The sequence below is a fragment of the Limulus polyphemus genome, unplaced genomic scaffold (genome assembly GCF_000517525.1).
Source record: "Limulus polyphemus unplaced genomic scaffold, Limulus_polyphemus-2.1.2 Scaffold11655, whole genome shotgun sequence".
Lineage (NCBI taxonomy): Eukaryota > Metazoa > Arthropoda > Merostomata > Xiphosura > Limulidae > Limulus > Limulus polyphemus.
Genome location: NW_013677265.1, coordinates 10,486 through 15,989, shown reverse-complemented (window position 1 = coordinate 15,989; position 5,504 = coordinate 10,486). Strand labels below are relative to the sequence as shown.

The following is a 5,504-nucleotide window of genomic DNA, read 5'->3' as shown; positions in this document are numbered from 1 at the left end:
CCTGCTACTACTAATGTACCACTGGTAAATATGCTAATGTTGACCTGCTACTACTAATGTACCACTGGGAAGTGTGCTAATATTGACCTGCTACTACTAATGTACCACTGGGAAGTGTGCTAATATTGACCTGCTACTACTAATGTACCACTGGTTGTCAAAGGTTTATTTATCACTTGAGGGGGTCTTTCAGATACTTTTGAAGATCTATTATTTGGTTGTTAAAGGTTTATATATCACCTGAGGGGGTCTTTCAGATACTTTTGAAGATCTATTATTTGGTTGTTAAAGGTTTATTTATCATCTGAGGGGGTCTTTCAGATACTTTTGAAGATCTATTATTTGGTTGTTAGAGGTTTATATGAGTAAATAGCTTATGTTGCACGTATTGTGTATCCGCCTCATTACTACCATAAGTACTACCGTACTTATGGTAATTTGGATACATTATTTCTCCGTAAGTAACCTTCAATAAACTTCACAACTTATGTTATTTAATACCATTAGCAAACTAATGGAGTAATAGTGTACGAAAATATGAAAATGGTTATAAACGCTCTAAGAAAAAATATTTGTTGTTAAACGCATGTTTGCACAGTGGACTACCTGTGCTGTCGCCACCACAGAGATTGAACTCAGAATTAAGGGCATAGTAAGAAAGGATAAAAAAAGTGTCAACTTTCATCCAAACGGCTTTCTTAGTACACGTTTTGCAAAACAGCTTATAACGGTTTTTTTCCAAGTTCGTTTTTTAGTTGATAATTTTTTAACGTTTTCGACATGATTTAGATTGAAACACTTCTGATGAAATTCATCACTTGTTTTTCTGTTTTCCAAATAATAGATCTTCAAAAGTATCTGAAAGACCCCCTCAGGTGATAAATAAACCTTTAACAACCAAATAATAGATCTTCAAAAGTATCTGAAAGACCCCCTCAGGTGATATTAGTGTGTAACTACAACAGACTTCTATTACGAACCTCTATTCCATTAGTGTGTAACTACAACAGACTTCTATTACGAACCTCTATTCCATTAGTGTGTAACTATAACAGACTTCTATCACGGATCTTTATTCCGTCAATGTGTAACTACAACAGACTTCCATTACGAACCTCTATTCCATCAAGAGAGTGAAGGTATGACAATGGAATGATACATATTACTTTTAAGGTTGTTAAATAAAGATAATTAACAAGATAAACTTATTATAGGTCACTAAATATTGTTAACCCTAATCAAAGTGAAATACTAATATAATACCGGATTACCTCGTAGAGGAGACCATCTCCGGATACGGATATAATGCCGTTGAACTTTGAGAGATCAGCAGACTGGATATATCCGAGCATAAATTTACTCTTTTCTGAAGTAAAACAAAATTATAATTTTATTCATTAATCTTTTTTTTTTGTTATAAAAGAAACAAATAAGCAATCTGCTTTCGTTAAAAAATCTTAAATATACAGTTTTCAGTTAAGCTTGGTCTTTAAAATATGCACCATTTATTTCCTCTGTTATTACATAATATTGCAATTTAATGTTTGTGGAGATTTATTTCATAAAACATTTAGCTCTTAAGAAACAGTTTAGTGGTTCTACTAAACCTACAGTTCCAGTTTAGTAGCTACTAGCCGACGATTGATGCAGAGTCTATGCGCAGAGCTACTAGCCGACGATTGATGCAGATTATATGCGCAGAGCTACACAAACGGCTATCTGCGCATTGCTGTCTCTGATTTTGAGCTGATAGACTAGAGGGAAGGCAGCTACAGTCAAAGGTACCCACCGCCGGCTCTTGGGCTTGTGACTAGAGGAACTTGACCGTTGGATCCAAATTGCGGAGTTTTTTGTTGTTGTTTTTTTTTCTTTTACGGCAACATGTTTTGAACCGTGAATCTTCTGTGTGAAAGTCTGATCACGCTAACCACTTGGTCACGCCGACCTTACATACGAGAGGAAACATGACTTTGTTCTGTAAGTAGCTAAACAAAAATACAATGATCTGTTTTAGTTTTGATACGATACTAATAAAAGAAACACATCACGAAGGAATATCATTTTATATTTCTACAAGTGGAAAAAAAATATTTAAAAAATTAAAATGTAGGAATAGGTGTACCAAAAAAGTGAGGACACAAGGTAGGAAAGGGCATGATGTAATAAAAATTTATCTGTACAACTTCACAAGGAGGCGTGTCCAAGCCAGGTGGACTAAATTATCAAACTTAGTCATGCTTATCATAAAATGACTAGAGGTTTCTGCGAATCGAATTATTGGAGGCAATACGTGTACTGTAAAGTCTGTTTATACGACATCAGAAGAATCAGACATTCGTGTGGACCCATAATTTGTTTGTTTTTCTTTGTTCTTGTCCCTTCTTTTACAATTCCATGAGAAGACAACAGGATTTCGTACATTACCTATATAGGTGGACTAAAATACAAAGATAAAAAAATCTTAAGATGTTTCTATGTATCAACGTCATGGATTCGTTACTGTGTATATAAAGGTAGAAGAAACATATACACACTTTTGTATGCACCCATAAGGTATAATGTGATGCACATAAAAAAATTAAGTAAGCATGGACTTACTTATTCAGTATATCTGAGTGAGCGAGCGGACGTATGTATTTTAAAATGGCGTCTCTGTTCAAGGTATCACCTGATGCACGTCAAATAGCTCTTCTTTGTGGGGGGTGTTTAATATCGAAACACTCTAGCACTAGCACGTGCTATTGTTCTATTTCGCGCACTTATAACTATGATAAGTCTGTTTGTTACACAGCAAGAAGAGTTCAACCATGTCAATCAGTCAGTGAGATTGAGAAATTTGTGGTTTTGGGAATTCTTTGTATCTGCTCTGCTGACTTTCTCGAGTGGTTCTATGATTTGTAATTTTGTATGTGGTTTATTTTAACAGACTTCTATCACGGACCTTTATTCCGTCAATGTGTAACTACAACATAATTTCATTACGGATCATTATTCCGTCAGTGTGTAACTACAACAGACCTCTATTACGAACCTCTATTCCGTTAGTGTGTAACTATAACATACTTTCATTACGGATCTTTATTCCGTCAATGTGTAACTACAACAGACCTCTATTACGAACCTCTATTCCATTAGTGTGTAACTACAACATACTTCCATTACGAACCTCTATTCCATTAGTGTGTAACTATAACAGACTTCTTAGTTACACACTAACGGAATAGAGGTTCGTAATGGAAGTCTGTTGTAGTTACACACTAACGGAATAGAGGTTCGTAATGTGTTGGTTTAGTTTCATCCTGCATGCCAATAATCTGATCAGAGCTTAACAGATCACACAAAACTTTCAGAATCTACCCTGTGTAAGTACAACACACTTACAATTCGGATCTTTATTTCGTCAATGTGTAACTACAACAGACTTCTATTACGAACCTCTATTCCATTAGTGTGTAACTATAACAGACTTCGATCACTGATCTTTATTCCGTCAATGTGTAACTATAACAGACTTCTATCACGGATCTTTATTCCGTCAATGTGTAACTACAACAGACTTCTATTACGAACCTCTATTCCATTAGTGTGTAACTATAACAGATATAGAATATGTCCTACCGTGTGTGCTGACATATATAGAATATGTCCTGTATACAATAACTTTCTCATACTGTTATTGAAGAGTTTTAACTTATAATTTCCCGTGTGTGCTGACATATATAGAATATGTCCTACCGTGTGTGCTGACATATACAGAATATGTCCTACCGTGTGTGCTGACACATATATAGAATATGTCCTACCGTGTGTGCTGACATATATAGAATATGTCTTGCCGTGTGTGCTGACATATATAGAATATGTCCTAGTGTCAGCACACACGGCAGGACATGTTCTATATATGTCAGCACACACGGCAGGACATGTTCTATATATGTCAGCACACACGGTAGGACATGTTCTATATGTGTCAGCACACACGGCAAAGAATGGAATAATGACATAAAAAGTATTTTTTTGTTTTCATTTGACAACGTGTAGCAAGAAAATTTACTCCTTAATACTGTTCATAAACTGAGTTGATAAGGTAAAGGAGTCGAGTATGGCCTAGGGGTAAGTGTGTTTGGGCAGTGCATTTAGGAGGTCATGATTCGCCTATCGTTCCTGCAAAAGACTCGCTCCTCACTTTGGGGCCGTGGGTACGCTACAAGAGTGGTGGTCAAACCCTCAATATTCGTTCAGAGAAGATCGACCCAAGAGTTCCAGGTGGATTTTGTTTGCTAGCTTCCTTGTCTCTAGTGTATCAGTTCATAATTAGGGTTAGTTATGCGCAGATAGTGCTAGTTTAGCTTTGAATGATAATTCTAGACAAAGAGAAAGGTAAAAATTACAGTAAAGTCAGAGAGTGGGAATTAATGTATATATCGTACCTACAGTGTGGTAAAACCACCCAAAATGTGAGGCCAGTAAAATGTATTTATTCATCCCGAAAACTTTAAAAGTTTAGCGAGAAAAACACAAACTGGAAGTCTATTTTTTCTTTGATTCGCCGACACCCATCACTGAATCAAACCAGTTTTGGGAAACTCAGCTTCTCACCAATAACCCTACACACAAACAAATAGAAAATGAAAATAGAGATGATTGAAGATAACTCAAATACCTTGCCAGTAACATATACGAAATGTTTTGAGGTCATGCTGTTTCCCATGTTATATAGGGTCATGTAACACAAGGATATGTCTTGTCCTGGTAGGGTCATGTAACACAAGGATATGTCTTGTCCTGGTAGGGTCATGTAACACAAGGATATGTCTTGTCCTAGTAGGGTCATGTAACACAAGGATATGTCTTGTCCTGGTAGGGTCATGTAACACAAGGATATGTCTTGTCCTGGTAGGGTCATGTAACACAAGGATATGTCTTGTCGTTAGAAAGTTTTCCAAGTATTGAAAAAACCTCATTAGGCTTAGCACTAAACTTTAAGGTCTTACATTATCCAAACTACACTGTAATAGTATCAATCAAATTATCCAGTCTGTAATATTAATCATGGCTTGGTGGTTAGGATGCCCTTTCAACCGTGGGTTCGTTATAATTCATCAGTCAATCCCACTTTTCGTTCGTAAAAGAGTAGCCCAAGAGTTGGCAGTGGGTGGTGTTAATTAGCTTCCTTCCTTCTAATCAAACACTTGTGTATTAGGGACGGCTCAGCACAGATAGCCCTCGTGAAGCTGTATGTGAAATTCAAAAGAAACAAAACCTTTGTTATAGGCTTAGCAAAATTCAACAAAGAAACATGTATCAATCAACATAAACAAATTACCTAAAATGATGAAATAACATCAGATAAGATAAAAAAGAAGCTAGAACATCTTTAAAACTAACCAACAAGCGATTTCTATAGTATCTTTATCGGAATCTGTGTTACCTAACTGTATTAAAGACTTTTATCTACATGCATCAGTAAGAACTGGAACCTGTTTTTGAAAAAAAAAAAAAAA

At 35.9% G+C, this 5,504-nt stretch overlaps 1 long non-coding RNA gene across 1 annotated transcript in view; it reads right to left on the bottom strand.

The window, feature by feature from the left end:
- Positions 1-1,274: 1,274 nt before the first annotated feature.
- LOC111083857 overlaps positions 1,275-5,504 on the bottom strand; it is a 6,350-nt gene continuing 2,120 nt past the window's right edge. The window contains exon 3 of the long non-coding RNA XR_002609284.1: positions 1,275-1,366. This is a non-coding gene — a long non-coding RNA (uncharacterized LOC111083857). The remainder of the gene's footprint in view (positions 1,367-5,504) is intronic.